Source organism: Manacus candei, unplaced genomic scaffold, assembly GCF_025592945.1.
Source record: "Manacus candei isolate 608988 ecotype Guabito, Panama unplaced genomic scaffold, ASM2559294v1 h1tg000077l, whole genome shotgun sequence".
In the NCBI taxonomy this organism is placed as follows: Eukaryota; Metazoa; Chordata; class Aves; order Passeriformes; family Pipridae; genus Manacus; species Manacus candei.
The window spans coordinates 51118-70538 of NW_026138125.1; positions in this window are offsets into that span (position 1 = coordinate 51118).

Consider the following 19421-nt stretch of genomic DNA (forward strand, 5'->3'; position numbering starts at 1 on the left):
TACTGAAAACAGGCAAAGATAAGCAAATAGAAAAAAAAATGTTTCTCGGGGACTCTCCCCAGTTTAAATCTACCCTGTTAATGTAAAAAAATCCCAAAGGTTAAATATAAGGAGAGACATTTCTAATATATGTAAGAGGAATTTTGCTCACATGACCTGTCTCATTAAAGTTGTTGAAGTGGAACCTCTCATAAGAGGAAGGTTACTCGAGTGTGTAATTGTTTGTAGGGCAAACTTCTAGTCTATAGCACACTGGATTTTGTTAACTTACTGTAAAAATGCATAAGGATAAGCATACAATAATTCTGTAATTAGAATTACATCAGGCATAATGTTTTTTCATTAGACAGTACACTGGCTGGCTATAATAATGATTTGGAAGTGTGTGTTTCTGTGTTCTCTAGTTAATGAATGTCTTCTAGCCCTGAACACAAAAGGAATCAAATATTCAGTCCCAGACATGACTTAAATGGTTGCATCAATTTTTTACAATAATTAACATTTAATATAATTTTCACTTCTGATCAACCTCCTTCCTATTTAAATGAAAACTTGTCTGGTTCCCACTTATCAGCAAACAGATTAGTAGATGATTTGATTCACCTTAGAAATTTAAATGTCTGATAAATATTGGCTGTGAATCAAACTGTCAAATTAACTTTGTCAGTTTATAGTTCTGAGCCTTATTAATTATCTAAAGAGAAAACTTATATGTTTATAAGGAGTTGACCAAGTCACAAGAAAGATCTCTAATATGTCTTTAAAAATAGAGAGCATTATATTATGTTCATGTGCTTTTATATCCATATCGTCTGTAATGTTGAGTCCAGCACTTGGACACAAGCATTACAGATGTGAGGCTGTAGCCTTTTTTGTTGCTGGTGATCTGCTGCTCCAGGAGACAATGTGTTCTGCACTAGATCTAATGTGCAGCCTTAACTGATTTGTTTAGTTCATGGATGCATCTTCCATTTTAATTTTTCTAAGAAAATTTCAGAATTTCCAGTGAAAGTCCTTGGTGTAGACTTTCCTGCCTACAAGCTCTAGATTTGTACTTTTCTGTTAACAGTACATTTGTAAGGCTCCAAACAAAGCATTGTAATTCTACCTGGGATTGTTATTTTACCTGGAATATGATGAACAAAAAAATATTTAAAAGTTGTTTCCAGGAGAAATGTGCCAAGAAAACATATGACTGAAACGTTCCAAAAGTGTTGCTAAAGGATAGAAGAGCCAAAAATAATGAAGAAGCTGGGCAGGATATTAGCAAAATAGAGAACAGGAGTTAGTTCTAAATATAAAATGATACATTTTCCACTAGCTATCAAGCTTTTTAATTATCTTATCAATATTGATTAATGAATTACAGGATGGTATGGATGTAAATGGAGCAAATTGAAATGATCTATGTGTCTTAGTCCCAATTAGAAAATGAATTCTTTTAGTAGAGAGCTACTTTGCTACCCTGGTTTTAGGGGGAAAGTGTGTAGAAGAACATGATTTACTCCTCACTAGATGTTATTTCAGTGTTTAGTGTTAACCTTCACAATTATTTGTTTCAAATAAAGCAGACTGGGAGTGACAGAGGGAAATATCTGTCAGTGCAATCATAAACAGAACTCTTGCTTTACACTTGGTATCATAAACTTTAGTAGTGAGATGTTTATAATAGGATCAAAATGAGTTGCTCACCTGACCATAGTAATCGCCCCTTTATTGTCTGCCATTACCTACCATGTGCATGGAATGCAAAATGCCCCAGTTTACATTGTATTCCAGGAATACCATAATGATTCCTGCTTCAATGAGTTTGTGAAATGCATGCTATTAACATAATATTAATTACAGTAAATTGTGTTTTTCTGTGTCTCCTTTCCTCACCCTTGGTTGAGTTTCCATAATGTTGTAATTGCTTGATGATGCCAGTAAAGACTGGGTGTCTCATGGGTAATGTCCATGAAATCTTATTTTCTATTGTAGTCCATTAAGAAGATGCTGATATTAACCTGAGTCTGAGGTCAGTGTACAACCCATGAATTTGTTTAAGCACTCTTGCTTGTTGCACATATAAGTCTTTGGTTATAAAAGGCTCGACTGTATTTCCTCACAGTGGTTTAACTTTGCAAAATCTTGAGTATTGAGCATAGATTGCTTAAAAAAAATATTAACATTATAGTGTGTGCGTGTCTCAAGCGTTTTCAAAAAAATATTACTCACTTTATGATTCCAAAGGTAAATTAGCGAGATGCAAAATGCAAATACAGTTGAGAAATCAATAAAGCTCTCAATATGTTTCATTACCAATGCCAGTAGAAAAGTCAGTTTTGCACTGATTGTATTGAAAATACAAGAAAGAAAAGTTAAATATTAGTGGCTCCACTAAAGTTGTCTTTTTTGTGCAAGTTTCTGCAACTCCTTTTTGTAGTAAAAGAGGAAACCAAGTGGTTCTGTCCCTTCTGCTGGAAGCAACACGTGGCCGTTGTACAAAGCATGTTTAGTTTCCCAATTCCCTCAGCCTCTTGAATAACAGCAATTAGAATTTCAAGGTGTTGGTTGGCTTCCATGGTCTTTGATTCAGAGCTTGCTGTTGAATCACACCCAACAAAAGCAGAATTGTTTCACACAGCTAAAGGTATTGGTGCAATTTCACTCTGGGTGCAAATTTATCAGTCAAAGAGTTCTAAATTAAGGGATGAGCTTGGCTCAGCTCTGTTGATGTCAGTGAATTTGCATGGCTCAAGACGCTGTTTGCATTTCTCCATGAGACTTCCTGTTATTATGTTTATATAAACATTTTATTGTATTTATCCTCTGTCCAGAGAGGTGGTAAGTGGTGTGGAATCAATGTACACAGTCATAAACAAGCACATCACAATGCTCTGGCTACCAGGTGAGATCCCCTGTTTCACTAAGTCAGTAACAGAAAGACTGAAAGAGTTTTTGAAAATGACTTCTGACAGCTACTTGCTTCAAATGCTGCATTGCTGATTTATGTATTGCTGAAATGGTAGTTCCTATTCTGTTTTGCCAGGAATGTTGCTCTGACTATTAACAGCGTAGTAGATTCACAGTGGAATCACAACCTTGAACATGCCTTCATGGACAAATTCAGTATAAAAGTCTTACAATGGTAATTTCTGTATGTCTGTTCAGGTCACTTGACAGCCCTTGATTTTATACATCAGTCTGACTCTTTAAAATACTCTTTCAGTTTAGTTGAGTGGTTTTGCTTAGTTTTGCAAGACTTATCTCAGAAGAAAAATTAGTAATGTCTTTCTTAAAGGACAGTTTCATCAGAAGTTGTATAGCATATTTTTTAAACTGAATTTGCCCTTCTTTATGATGAACAAATACACTATAATGTATCTTGGCTGAGTTTTATACTTCATCTTTCATTGCTTTGAATTTGATTTGTATTTTATTCTGGACACAAAGAGTAGATGTTAAATTTTTTTTTTTTTTAAAATACATATGATGTCAGGAATGCTATTTCTAAACTTATGGTATCCTTAACTTAGAGATGAATGTGGCCACACATTTGGCCCACCTGGGCAGAGACATCCTCTAGGAATGACTGTGTATCCCACTTGTCTGATTCAAAGTCCCTCTTGATCCTCATGGTTACTTGGTTAAAAAGCACCATGTAATTTGTCTCAACTGAGAATAACTTTCATGGAACGACTACTCAAATTATTTGTAGAGAAGATGAAAAGCATGAATTGACTCATATATATATATATATACATGTATATAAAATCAAAATAAACATTTGGGGCTGATGTTTACTTATTGAGATAACAGCAGAAGCGACTGTTCTGAATATATAGAAATGGTTGTGAGTTAGTAAAAACCTTTCAACACTGTGAAAGGAACTAAAGGACTAATGACTATAGTGTCACTTTCTGCTCCTCTGCTTCATGGCAACCTTTTCGGCAATTCATTTTGTAAGAGCTTCAAGACATCTCTTCTTGTGTTTGAAGAATTCCTCCCTCATTAGGGCCCTTGTAGGGGGTATTATGTGATACCACAACAGAACAAATAATTGGATTTTGTTTGTGAGTGCTTAAAAATGAACACTGTTGAGGATAAATATTCCTTCATAAAAATAGAGTTGGCTTTTGTTCTACTTGAAGAGAGCATTTTGAACAGTCTGGTGTTAACATGGGATTATAAGAACTGTAAGCTTTACCTTATGCTGCTATTCATACACTTCTTGCTCACTTTGCTGGCTTTAGACCAGTCTTGATAAAAGTCTTTTTTCCCCTCTGCCTTGGTGACTGAAATTTTATAAAAGTCTTTTTTTGAGATCAGCCAGTATATGACCAAAAAACAAAAAAAATCTAAAATTTTCCATTTAAATATTACTGCTTTAGCAGCCTCAATCCATCTATCTGAATTTGTGTGCCCTCAGGACTTGACTCTAATTTAGCTAGATCATAACACTCTGGAACTGGTTCCTGTGGATGGCTTTCACATTGACCTCTTAGGAAATGGAATTCAAATTCTTACACCAATGTAACTGAGGTAATCTCAGGGAACTGGAAGAGTATTAGTTGTATGGCACTGTCAGATTACTGTGGGACATCAGCTTCTACTCCTTACCAGAAAAGATCCAGAAGACCTGAAGGTGGAAGATACATGGGTCTACAAAAAACTTTGAGGGGTGGACTTGTAATTGGAAGGACACAAAAGGAAATTATTAAATTACAGATGAAGAACCAACAATGGAAAGTAATTTTTTTCTAGGAAAACTACTGATTGTTATGCTTACTACCACAAGGTGTTCTGAAAGTCAAAGTTATGTTTAAGAAGAGGTCTGCATAAATTCATGAGGGATAAGTCTGTTAATGGTTATTTAAAATTGTGAGTCTTTACATTTCTAATTCAGCAAATCTATTAACTGGTTCTTGGCAGAGGATGGGAGAGGTATGCTGATTTTATTCATGCTCTCTTGCTTATTATAGAAACATGGAATGCTTTGGGTTGAAAGGAACCTTACAGGTCATCTTGTTCCAGCCACCCTGCCATGAGTGGGGACTCCTTCCACTAGACCAGGTTTCTCAGGGCCCTGCTTGACCTGGCCTTAAACACTTCCAGGGAAGGGGTAACTTCTCTGGGCAATCTGTTCCAGGGCTTTGTCACCCTCCCAGTGAAGAATTTCTTTCTTATATCTAATCTAAATCTGCCCTCTGTCAGTTTAAAGCCATTCCCCCTAGTCCTGTCACTACATGCCCCTGCAAAAAGTCCCTCTCCAGCTCTCTTGGAGCCCCTTTAGGCACTGGAAGGTGCTCCAAGGTCTCCCCAAAGCCTTCTCTTTGCAGGATGAACAATCCCAAGTTCCTCAGCCTGACTGCACAGGAGAGGTGCTTCAGCATCTTTGTGGTCTCCTCTGAGCCTGCTCCAAAAGATTTGTATCCTCTCTGTGCTGGGGAGCTCAGACCTAGATGCAGCATTCCAGGTGGGGTCTCAGGAGACCAGGGTAGGGGAGAAGAATCACCTCCCTGCTGGTCACTCTGCTTTTGATGCAGCCTGGGGCATACCTTCCCTAAGTAGTTTCTGTTGCTTGTCAAAAACAGGAGTCTGGATTGTGTTCACTTTGGTTGTATCCAGGATGGCAATTCTTAGTGTCCTCCAGGGAAAGACCCCAGAGCCTCTGTGGGTTTGCACAGTCCCCTATTAGGGGATCTAACTTGCATCAACCTTCAGCTGGTGTGCAATATTTTTTTTTAACCTAATACAGGAGATTTCTTGAGGTTCAGCACCTGCAGAACGTGTACCTGTGTGCTGTTGTATGTTGTGCTATTCCACACAAAAGCCTGGTAGTCTGGTTTGGCTCACAGGTAGCAGCTGTCAGCAACCAAACCCACGTGAACCCCCTTCCCTATATACCTCCTCTCCACCGTGGCACTTCGGCTGCAGTCTCTCTGATTGTCGTTTCTTTCCAACCCAGTTCTCATCTTTGCACTGTAGTCATGTTACATTTACATTATTTTCCACTGTCCTTGATGTCTCAAAAATAAAGTCACTCAGCCCGATCTTGCAGATAAACAGCAGACTTGATTTATTGAGATTTTAGAAGTGATTTGGCCGTGGTAGAAGAAGAAAAAAAAAGTCTTGGCTCATTCCAACGAAACGTTGAAATATCCAAACTATTTGGCATGAAAACCAAACAGTACTCCTTCTGGTTTAATTTGTGTATGCAATTGGCTAACAATAATAATAATACAATTTAAAAGGCAGATTTGTCTTGCATTTTAATGTGTATAATCAATTCCTAGCTATGAAATAATAATCCCGATCTCATGTATTCTTTTTTGTGTGAGAAAATAGGAATAACATGGGCGTGAAAATTATCACAAATAAGAGGAGTTGGTGTCAGATTAATTGCTGTTTTAAAAATAAAGCAGCTTTAGCTCCTGTGAGACATGTCAGTCCATCTTGGAAGGAGCTGGCACCAGAAGCCAATAGACAGGAGAAGGAGGAGGAAAGGCAACCACAGCTCATGTGGATGGTTTCTTAGGGGAAGCCAACGGACTTGGACTTATTGGGAACTCATGGGAACTTGTGCTGGGGAACAGTTATCTGTTGTCCTCTGAGAGCTAGAGAGATCTCCATGGGAGACTGAGTGGTGGGATGAACTGTCCTGGTAGTCAGCAGGGGTTCCCTGCTGGTGCAGCCCATGGGGACCTGCTGGGTTGTGGGAAAGCTGTCAAATATGTTGACAAGGAAAAGCATCTGTGTATTTGAAGAAGCTACAGCTAAAGGCAGCCAAGGGGAAAAGACAACAAAAGAAGGGTGGATTGCTTTGTTGATCTCTCCAGAGGTGGATTGGTGGCATAGGGTGAGACAGAGGCATTGAAGTGTCTTCAACTAAGTTTTCTAAGATTGGAACAGGGAAGGACAGGGGGATTCTCTGCAGAAGAAGCTGTGGTTGAAGTTTCTCCTGGAGCTGTCACAAAAGTAATGAAGGAATGCTTAGAGGAGAGCGGCAGCAGCTAAAGGCAACACACCTAAGAGTGCTTCTGTTGAGAGTTTTAAGAACTGTGTGCATGAAGGAACATTTTTATTGGTTTGCAGCTCTGCTAAGGGGTTTTGCAGAATGAGATGCTTTCATTCTTATTGTGTCATATTAACTTCAGGATTTTAGTGATCTCCTTGTGCAGGGTAGAAAAGTAGAAAATATATCAATAGTATCTGAAAAGTTGTTTCTCAGTGAGTATTTTCCTGTAATACTTTTAGAAATGAAATCACAATTAAACCTTTATGTGTATCCAGCTTTACAGTCTACATATACCTCGTAATGCATTAATTGTTTGGAGTCCAGATTTGCCTCTTAATGCAGTAATTGCAATTCTAAAACATCAGTTGAAACTCTGCATTTCTAATGCTGTTTCAGACTGTGAAATAAAGAAATAAAATTGTTCCATTTTAATTTCAGAAGCTAATGTATGTTTTTAATCCAGCTTCACCCAATATTAAAACCACTTTGTTTTTAATGAACTTGAGGGTGAATGAGAAATCGTTTTGCTACTGTGACTAATACAGAAACAGGTTTCTGTCCTCTGAAATTTATAGTCTATGTACCAATGAAAATGAATTTTCAACTTGGAAACAGCTTTATTGATGCTTTAAAATGGACTGAGAATGGCATAGTTCCTTAAATTGAACCTGGAGAGGCAAAGATGCACTATTAGTTTTATAAGTCATTTCATTGTCAGTAACCTAATAATTACTGTAAACTGTATATGTAACAATAACCCCTGACTGTTACTCATTATAAGCAGATAGTCAATGATGTGATAAGCTAAAAGTGTAAGATGATAAGGAAGGTGGTTAATTATAGTAGTGACTGATTTCCCATGAAGTGTGGTATCATAATTTCTGTGCTCTGCAGTGGTTAGAATGGTAACAATTTTGCAAATACTGCCTGCATCCAGTGGCTTTCTCAATAATGGAAAACAACAGCTATGCACAAATCCAGAATGTTATTTTAGATTATTTTAAAAAGCTTTTATCTTGAAACTATCAATGTGTATTAATAAATAGAAAGCACCTATTATCAAGAATGCAGCAGAATGAGGAGGAGTAGTGCTACTGACTTCATTAGACAATCAAAAATAACTTCATGGTCTCTACAGTGTGTTCTGAAGTTTTCCAATATAACTAACGTGTCATAGATGCGGTTTGAATATGCAGAGATGCAAATTCAAAAGTTGGTTGGATTTGATTATTGTACTTCTACCAGTCTTAGATGTTCTTTCAAGTATTTGCCCTTGACTTCCATCAGTTTAGCATTGACTTCCATCATTTAGCACATGGGTGCCTCAGGTATTCATATCTCCTGTACTATAGAACCACTTGAGGTTGTGTATCATTTTTGTTGATGGCACTCTGATTGTGGTAAATCACAGTTAGCACTGCTGTCTGGCAGGATTCAGTTCATTTTACCTCTGTAAGGCTCAGATTAGCAGAAAAGCCCCCAGACATCCTGTCTAGTTCTCTACTGTGTTTAGCCAGGGCTATCACTGTCTATGCCAGATCATTGCAAACCAAGAGCAGATCACCACTGAATCTGACTGCCACAAGACCTTTTATAAAAAATACATAAACATCTAAGAGAATAAAATTATTCTATTACAGTGGATGCTGTTGTAGGCAGCAGTATATGTGGGAAAACAGGTCTGAGATGGTGACAGTGGACAAGATCTGTAACCCAACTCTTGGGTCTGGGTGATCACGTTGCATTGACTTGAGCAGAGCAGACCTTTGCGTCTTTCTGGCTTTGCTTCACCAGAAATGCAAGATGCCAGAAGGGTTGCACTGGTAACTGGTAAGCAATATAGTGTTTTAAGATGCATGTTTATTTAGCTGGTAGTGTTAGCACTCTGACTGGTCTGGGGAGGACTCTACAGGTTGATTTTGGGTTATAGTAGGTCTGATTTGAGTCTTTGCTCAGTATCCCCAGTGACATGTGCCACAGTGCAGAACTAACTCAGCAGCCTTGGGTACATGGGGTTGTACCTGGGAGTGGACAAATATCAGTGTCTCAGGGACACACAGAATCCTGTGACACCCTCTGAAGGAGGGATTTTGGTCCCATACCCCAGGAACACTACATACATGGAATTATATAGCCTATGAGCTGTAACATGTCCCTTTCATCTTTCTGTCTCCTGCAAATTCTCTTTTTCATGGCTTGTCGAATTATGCAGGAAGAACAGGAAGACAGGATTAATACCTGTCAACTCTCTTGGGCCATTCCTTAAACATCCACAAACTCTGAGCCTAGCCCAGGTTTTCTCATTTAATGGTCTAACTAGGTGTAATTAAATTTAGTATTATATATAGGAACTACTGGCTCCTGTCTGAACTTTGTCTACAGATTTATCATAGTAATAAGATTATACTAATAATTGCATTGAGTTTGTCTTAGCTCAAAATGTTTTTGCTAATCAGAACACTGTTTGCCAACTTGGTGAGTTATCTTCTACTTGTATTAAATGGAAAAATTATGTAAACTGAAAGCACAGAGTAATAACTGTAAAGAACAATCATTTCAATGACTTGAACAGAGATGGCCAATTACTTAATAACCTCTTCATACGGAGAGGGATTCTTTTGCTGGGGTTTTGTTCATGCCCTCAGATTTAAACAGCCTAAATTGTCTGTCTTCTTCAAATTTGATATGGCAAATGAAAGAGTTATTATGACTAAATGAGAGTAATATGTATAGAAAAGGTTATATGTAATAACCCTCTAAAATGGAAAACTGAGATTTAAGGCTTAGCTTAAGCTGTCTTTGTCTTGACAATAATCCATAATGTGTGTTTAATCAAACAAATGAAAACTGTCGTTTGGAAATATTTTTTTTTTAGAAAAAATAGCTTTATTTATTTTCAAAATGGAGAACTTTACAGAAGTTTGATTTCAACAGGGTTATTTGATGAAGACACCAATCTTTTTCTATCAAGAGTTAGATCAGGGGTAATATTTTCAAATGTGCCCAAGTGACTTGAAGAACTAAATTGAATTTCTGAAGATAACACAAGCGTTTCTCATGTTGTAGGTTTCTAAGAAGTAGGTTTCTAAGGCACCTGAGTAATTTTTCATTTCAAAAATAACACCCACACATTCATTTTTATATTAAATAGGAAAGTATCAGAAAAATGTCTTCTCAGATCAGATACTTAACCTAATATTATATTCACTGTTAGTCACAAAATTTAAATTTTTAAAGAATAAGCGTAAAGAAAAATAGCTTCCACTTTTTTCTAAACTCAGGTTGAAATGTTAATTTCGGAAAGCAATGTGATGGATCTGAAAAGGCCAAACACATGAATAAGATCATGGTAATCACAGACATTATCAACTCCTGCAGGCTCCTGGGAGAGGAGATAGTCTTCTCCCTCATCTGGAGGTTGCAGTGTGCAGTTAAGGATTATATCCTGGCCTCCTAATTTTTGGCTGTTCTAGCAGTAACTGCACTGTAATGGACCCATGGTGTTTTTAGCTGTTACTGAGCAACATGACAAAACTGCTGTGTAGGATCCTGTAGACCATCACCAGTGCTGGTTTCTCTCATTCCTGAGCAGTGTTTCACTGAGGGACTCTGGGCTGTGGAATTGCATCCTCCCTATATCAGGGTGCATGGGTTTCTGCAGTTCTTTGCAGCAATAATAAAAAAAAACAACAAACCAAACCAAAACATTAAACTGTATGTATTTGTCCCAAGAATTCCCCGAGGTAACCCTATACAAGAATTTCTCAAGGTAGTCATGAATATATATAGTCATGGAAAAATATTCTAGTTACTTATTCCTTTCTCTCTGCTTAGGAGTGAAAACAGAAAGGAGCAATAACACCATTATCATCATGTTTTTTTGATGTGTGACCTTTAGGCAAAGAACAGTACTGACAGTGGAATAGATAACAAACATTTGTGCATGCAAACATAGCCACAGGCACTATTAACTATTATAAGAAAATAGATTAATTTCGCTTTTTAGAACTTTCTTAGGAAATTGTTTTAGAAACATTGGATAACTTCAGCTGCTTCCCTCACACTGAAGTAATATTTTCCTAATCACAAAAAATAGTAAAATAACTGTTTCCATTCTAGTAGTGTTGTGTATATGATGAAACACATCAATTGTATGAGAAGCAGAAGGAAAAAAAGCAGAAAAGGACATGAAGAAGGGATGTGTTAGGTAAGGTGGAGTCTCTAAAGGTCCTTAGAAAGGACAGCAAGTTGTCTCCCTTCCCTCCATTGTAAAATGTTTGCAAGATTTTTCTTCTGGCTTCACACACGTGAAATCTGTCTCAATTTTGTTTTGTGTGTTCAGGACACACAAGTTCTTTTCAGGGCCAGTTGTGTACCAGATTGGTTAAAAATGACACTGCTAGATCATCTGTCTGCACGTAGGAGAAATTTTAATGCAAAACTAAGTAGTTTATGTTAATTTTTAAAGGAAGATGATGACCACTGTAATTTTTAGTATCTATTTATTAACTGTAAAAACCCATGTGTTGCATTTGGGTACTGATGGCATCCTTCATGTTTCCAAGAACCAAACTTTAACATCTTCGTGCCTGCTGAGATACTGCCTGTGGTATTTTACATTCAGAGATGGAGCAGGGTGGATTAGAACTGAGTACAAAATCAGTGAGTCTCTAAAAAATGTATCAGAGGAAGATCTTGGTGGGGGGAGGAGGAGCAAAATCAGGAAGTATTGATGTTAGGTCAGCCAAACATTCAAGCATGTCTTTAGTAGGATGTAGTGGTAGTTCAGTTACAGGAAGACTAGACATTGTAACAATAAGTCAGAAACAAGATAAGATATCTAGACATCAATAACATTTACTGCATGAAAGATTTATCAAAGGAATACAGCAGACTAACAATAAAAGGCAAGGATGTTTTTAGTTGTGGGGTGTTTTTTCCCTTAGCTTGTACTGAGTTTGTACTCAGTGACCTTCTGTCTCATCTCTGCATGTGGTAGGAATCTCATCTGAAAAAGAAATTTAGTTTAAACTTGCAGCTTCCATATGTGAATCAAAGAATTTCTGCAGAATAGCTAGCAGTGGCCTTTAGAGAAAAGCACAAAAATTAGATCAGTTATTGAAGAGGAGTTGCTGAAATTTAGATCATGAGTCTCATGGCTGAAAAATGAAAATCTATCAAGTTGTAGTGCCACCCACATGCAATGTCATCGTGATTATTGCAATTAAAAGTAATATTGTTAATGTATAATATAATTATAAAATGTTAGAATGTTAATTAATATGCCTTTTAGTATAATGCGTACCTGGAAGTTAATCAGCTCTGCATATGAGAGGGGTGAAGTAGTCCTTGGTAGAGAACCTCTAATTAACACTGTAACATTAAACAATTAACACTATGATGTTAGACCTACATATCAAAAAACAACATTCCATTAAAAAAAAAAAGCTCAGGAAATCATAAACCACAGCATTATGGGCCAGATTTTCAGTGAGAGTTCCTCTATGGATGATAAAGCCCCTGCAAAGCCAGGTAAGTGTTATTTTCCCTCTGCACAAGCACCTGCAAAAGATGATGGAGTAAGCACAATTCAGAAGGATTCACTTTTCCAGGAGTCTAGTTTTGGTTGATTTTGGAAATGGTTCATTTCAAATGATCTTGAATTAGAGTATCAGTAATTAATCATGTTTGACTGTATTCCTTCATTATGTCCTTGATTACAGAAATGAATTCCTGTGATCCCCAGCTGCTAGGGCTGGAGATGGACAGTCAGTGTACACACACCTTCTCACACCATTGGGGCAGGAGATGGCCTCAGTCAAAACAACTCTTTGCATCAATCTGTATTTATTTCCCACTGTGGGTATAAAACAGGAGCTTGGAACTCAATGAAGAGCCACCAAGTGAAAGAATGATAAACCATCTTCATAGCAGAAAATCTTCTGCAGAATTTCAACTCAGTGAGTTAAAAGCACAGTCCAGGTGCACAGCTAAATGTTCCTGCTGCTATCAGGGCACCACAAACTGGGCAGCTGAACTGTAATTAAACTTATACTGCTAGTACATCCCCAAGGAAAATAGGCAGCTATGTGATGATGATGGTTTTCCTCCCTTAGCCACATTGTTATGCTGACTTTGCCATTTTGGTACAAGTATAACCCTTGAGCAGGGCTTGCATGGATCCCAGTGCTCAGATGAAGTCATGCCATGCAAATATTCTGTTGTGCAGACCTTTTTTATAGGATCATTGTCACAACTGCTTCCTCATGCACTTGTCTATGGAATCTTTGGAACAGGCCAGGTTTGGTAAATCCATGAGAATGAATAATGTTAGTTTCTTGTTGACATAGTATTTTATTATATGGATCAAAAAACTATGAATTTTCACATCAGACTTATGAACTTCAGACAGATGTTGAGATATATATAATAGCAGAGGGCACCAGTCATATTTAAGACTATTTTATGTTATATTTGTAAAGCAATTAGGATAAAAGTACAACTCCTTGCATTCACAGCTCACATTGATTTTTAAAGATATGTTTATTCAATATTTATTTGTCTTTCTCCTACATGAAAGATTTGCAATCATTAGAAAAACGTGCCCAAGTGTCCACTCTGAGGAGTCCAGAGATGAAAATCATACTGCTGCTACCTGAGCTGGCAGCAGTATTTAATTGTAACAGAACTTGATACTGTCAGATCATCACCTTTACACAGAAACTTCATATGGAACATTAGATACAAACACAAACATACCAACCTTTGCTCTGCTTTCTGCTTTTTACAGCCTATGAGCTCATGCAGTTAATGTTATTCTGCTAATATGGCAGGAGTTGAAGGTTTTTTTCTGCCTAAACCAGTCGATACCCTTATCAAATATATTAGCCAATTAATTATTTCAGTTCCTATTTCTACATTTATATTCTTGTATTGGGAAGCTTGTTTTCAGCACTTCCCTGCAAGAATTGGGCCTGAGGTATATTTGTCATTAGTAGTTCATGATAGTAATCAAAGTATGGATTAGAATGTTCAAAAAGTGCCTCTTTTGGAGAAGTGGCAGAACTGAAACTGCAGGAAGGGATTTTTTATTGGCATGCTTTCAGATATTATCTGAACATTTTACACCAAATTGCTCTTCAGCAGAAACCTGAAACAGTAGACTCATCAGCCTCTGTTATTTCAATTTTGAAATGAACAGATGACAAGACTCTGGGGTTGTTAAAAGATGAAAATTGAAGTTTTCTCATGTTAAAGAAGTTTTTTCATGTTAAAGACAACAGGTGGGCTGCAGAATTTTCCACTGACTACTAAGTGGACAGGGATACTCCAGCCCTCATATTTTATTGTTTCCTTGATTTACCTCCCTTTATGTTCTTATTTTGTTTTGGACTGTTATTGCTGAGACCTGCCATGTTTTGCTTTCCATGTGGAAGGTGCTGTTCCTGAAGAAGTAAGCTCTGGGGAAGTAGTTCAGTTCACTCTGATGGTCCATCAGACCAGCCTAAGAATGCCTATGTGTTCCTCTTCTAAATGGTACAACATTGTGTTTAAAAATATAAGTCTGAAAGCTTGTTGAAAAAGGAAAGTCAGTGAGAGCTTTTAGTGACCTCTTTCATGGAAAGGATAGGCTGCTATGTTCTGTGCAAATTATACTTTAAGGTTGGTGGTTTCATGTTTGTGTATGCAGTGTCCTACTCAAACACACATAGTGAGGTGCAAACCTGTTGTGTTCAAAGGTAGAAGAAACGTGACATGTGGCCAGATCTAGATTTAGTTATAAACATACTTTCTATAAACAGAGTATATTGTGCTTTTAGTTGCATGAGTACCAGGAGAGGTAGTGGCTTGGTTTATCTGATGGTAAAACATGAATCAAAACAAAGTATAAAAGTCTTCATCAGAGAAGCAGAAAGTTGGGAGGCAAACACCAGTTGGACCAGGCAGAAAATTGGGCTATGCAGAAGAAAAGTTTAAAGATGGAAAGAGATAACTGACAGTTCCTATCCTATCTACTGCAAAAAACTTTACTCCTTATTCCAGAAAGAGCTGCTGTTCTTTGGTGATAAGAGATGGAATGGATAGGCTTGGTGGGACTGCAGATCCCTGGCTTTAGTTTCTTGTTCCAGTGTCTTTTGTCACCTGAGCAATTTTTTTCCAGGTCCATAAAAATATTTAAGAATCACCACTCCCATTAAAGCAAAAGTGAGAGATGCTTCAAATCATGTAAGTTCCTGAAACTGAAATACAGATTGAGAAAAGAATATGTGCTAGGTATGAATCACCTCTCTGAAGCTGTTTCTGCTTGTTGCTTTTGCATAGAAACTTCAGGATGCTTTTATTTTGATTACATATTTATTGAATAGTTGAATGGCTCTTCACTATAATACCAAAGAAAAAGTCACACAAAAGCAATTCAGAGAAATCCATCCTCATAAGACGAGCAAACCTTTCAGCTTTCCTAATTGCAGCACTGACAATCCATGATAGTTTTAGATTCTTTGATTGCTATTACGAGAAGAAAGAAGTTGCCAAAAGAGTCCATTCTGTATGAAGAAAGAAAAGATATGAAATAAGAGAAATTTGTTACACAGGAGCACACTGACAGATGCTGTCAATGAAAATGGTTTTTATTTGTTGTCAGTCACTCTTCCCAGAGAAAGCGGTGGGTCCCTCTCTACCTGTAGAAGTAGAATTCAGCTGTTTCTATCCATCTCAGTTCTTTCCTGTATAGTAGTGAATAATTCCATGCTGCATATGGTTGATGGTCAATAGTTACACATATGTTTTTTTCTGAAATAGTGAGTGGTGGATATAAAAGATTATTTTTCTCTCTCCTTTTCTTTTTTTTTTTTTTTCCCCTATGGCATTCAGAATCTCTGAATGCATCTGGAGGGGCAATCAAATGTCTGAAGGGGACTATGAAAGTAAATATCTTCCTGTTTTAGCTATGTTTTTATTTACATTTAAAAAAAAATTTGAGCAAATTATGGAACTTGATCTAAGTATAAAAAAGGCAAAGTTTACAATCTGACTAGTGATAAAAGATATTTTCCAAACAATTTCACACTTGCAAGAAGTCTGATATTTAGTCAATTAGGAGGTTTCTCTATATTAATATTTTTGTTGGGATTGAGATTTTTGATGCAAAATTTCCATATCCTTTAGATATTTTTCCAGATCTATAATCCAGAGAGTCTTCCAAAATGAATTCTGGTGTGGGTTATTTCTGAACCCAGAAACGTGTCCCACAATACCACTATATAAGGAAAATTTGAGGGTAAATCTGAGAGAGTGTTGTATCTTCAAAACTCTCTTGTATCTTCATCTTATGCCTCACTTCCAATTTTTTTTTTTTGTTAAAGCTGTACTTTGGGGAGTAGTGCAAAATTTTGTGCACATATGAGAAAAGTGTAAAATTGTCCTTGGATTGCAACTTGCATGTTAATTTTTGTTATGAAAAAAGAGTTCTTAAATGAGATTTAAGAGCTTTGTAGATGGGTATGTTATAAAAAAAATATTGTCTAAATATTTTCGCCGAATGCACTGTCTCACATTCGTAGAATATCCACTCCAGTTCCAAGAAAAAATTAGAAATAACCATATGTGTAATTCCTTTGGAGCACCTAAAAACGTAAACAAATTTCTAGCTGAAATGGGAATGTAAGGCATGCATGTCTTGCTGAATATGCAGTACTGCTTTTTTTATGAATGAACAGGAACCACAGTTGTTTGGTGTGAACTAAAGATTTGGCCTACTTTTTAAACAGTGTGCTGTTTCATACCACTCTTGGGTAATTTTCAGTAAATGTATGCTTCACATGGAGTTCTAAAGAAATATGAAATTCTATTTGCATTTGCAGGAATTTTTAAGTTGCATAAAAATAACTAGTTTATTATGACATCTTGTCACGTTTAAAATGCTAAAGCTTTCCCAACTGTTTAGAAGTATTTTGAATGTTATGGAAGGAGCATGTTCTTTGCATCTGACTTTAGCTTGCTAGGAAGCATTAAAGAAAAAAGGAAAAAAAAAAATCAAATCCTGATTTAATACTACTAAAATACTTTCTGTAATAAATTTAACGTTCACAGAAGATACCAGATTGACAGACCCAGAGAAAAAAATTATTCATGAGGCAGGTAGTTATAGTTTTGGCAGGGATCAGTCTTGCAACAGCCATTTTCTTGACTTTGAGGACTTCTGTTTGTGGGATTTCTGGCTGAATAGCACAACTGAAAACCAATCTGATTATTCCTACTTGTCCATAAATGAAAAAAAATCAGGTAGAAATTTGTAGATGCATCGAAGGCAAAATACCAGTCTGTCACCTGCAAGCAGAGCACATTGGACAGCCACTCCTGAAGTGGGAGGCCAGTAGCAACTACATGGAGCTAATGCCCTTGGCCTGGAAAAGAGCATCCCAAGAGCTGTTTTACCTCAAAATGGACTTAAAAACACCTACAGAGAGGTGAAACTGTGTCTTGAGTGCTGGAGACACTAGGGAATCCTGGGTGTGCTAAAACCTTCCCCTGGCTGCACTTATCTTTTTATTCCGCTGACAGCAGGGTGAAGGAGCACTCCAAGACAACCTGACCCCTCTCTTCACCTTTGTTGGGGCATCTTTAACACAATTATTCTTTTCCTGGCTGGTCAGGCTGTTTTAAGGAGCAGATAAAGCACAGTAGGCTCTCACAATAGCTGCACTGCACCAGAAAAACCTGTCCCTGGGTAACCCATCCCTGTGTCAAAGCCAGACACCTCGATGCTGAAGCACAGTGATGGAAGAGTTCATGCTGGCTCTGCTTTCATTGCCATCATTTTCACTTGAGCTGTTAATAAGAATTTACGATGTTGTAAACTAAAACGACTTCTGGAAGTACTGCTTCTCAGAGAGACTGTTTCTGGTGTGTCTGTCTGTGGTGGGGTTTCTTTTATTAGTATTTTGTTTTAAGCTGATGGGAATTTTCTGATCTGACTTATGCAGGCATAAGGTCAAACTAACTTCCCAGTAAATGAATGTAGCTCATACCTTTCTTTTGTTTATGAAATAGTCTGGAGAGTGTAGAAAGAAAAATTAAATTAGAAAACCTGAGTCAATTTCGATCACACAGCCTGAGCCTGCCCTTTCTCAGCACATAATTTTGCAAAAGTGTTTGTTCAGTGGTAGATCAAGAAGTGTATCTGTGCATCACCCACTTATGACATGCAGCTTGCCACAACCATCTGCTCAAGTCCCCCCTCCTTTTTAGTGGAGCCAATCTGAGGCTAAAATATTGATAAACAATCTTTGTTGCTAATTTAAAACTAAAAGAGTAAAGAGGGGAAATGAATGTGAGCTTTAAACTTCCCAGACATCCATGCTATTTGTACTGCTGTTAATATTATGGTGATAAGAAACATGAAAAATCTGACAAGTAATAATTGTTTTCAAATAATATGAAGGACAAAAATTTAGGTGATGAAAAGATGATGAAAAGAGACTCCCAAACAACTCATCCGTATCCACAGACAGATTAGTCACTATTTGTTGTGGTCACTTATGTAGCTGTAAATGAAACACGCTGTATAAGTCACCTCTAAGTGTGTTGCTGAAGGTATTATTTCCAAGGGTAAAGTGGAAATTGTTTTGTTGATTTTTGTGGTAAAAAACCCACTTCTAAATAGCTCTCATCAATGATCAGGAGCTCCCCTCTTTGACAAGAATGGAGAAGGGTCAAGGAAAAAAAAGTCTGTTTTCTATCTGGTCTTCATTATCATCTCCCTACTCCATTGAAAAAGAGTTAAAGCTTTGTGAGCTGTGGTGTCTTACAAAAGAAGTACTTTCCTGAAAATTGATTTCTGAACTAATGTTTGGGCCAACTCAGATGTCTAGATAGAAACTGAAAGAGCAGATCCAGCTCCTTCACCCTGATCCAGGGTGAGTCTGCCAGTCGTGGAGCACTGAGAGTACACCCACAATGCAGCAGAGGCACAACACATCACAGCGGGTTTCAAAGCAGCTTGTTCAGGTACAGCACACGCTGAGAATGGCAGTGAGGAGCTGAGGAAAAGCTGGAGAAACCTGTGTAGGGTTTAAGGTGTAAACTTAAAGCAGTTAGTCAGAGTGAGCTCCATGTCACCGTGGATATGTTGCTATCAGTACCAAAGCTGGATGCTTTAAAGCTACTTGGAGGAGTTGCAGGTATGTCTTTGGCTCCACAGTAGACATATGCATAGGCAACAGCTCCAAGCTCCTGTATCTCATTGTTTTAAAGTGAACATATGGTAGAAAGAGAGGAAGAAGCAGTTATCGGAGCTGGACCGATTTATCCAGCTAGTTAAGAGTATTTGGTGAAGTTTTACGTGTAACCCTACTGTGTGCACGTACTATGCTGTCTTTAGACACAGAGTTCAAATGTCTGACTGTTGCCACATGTTGGG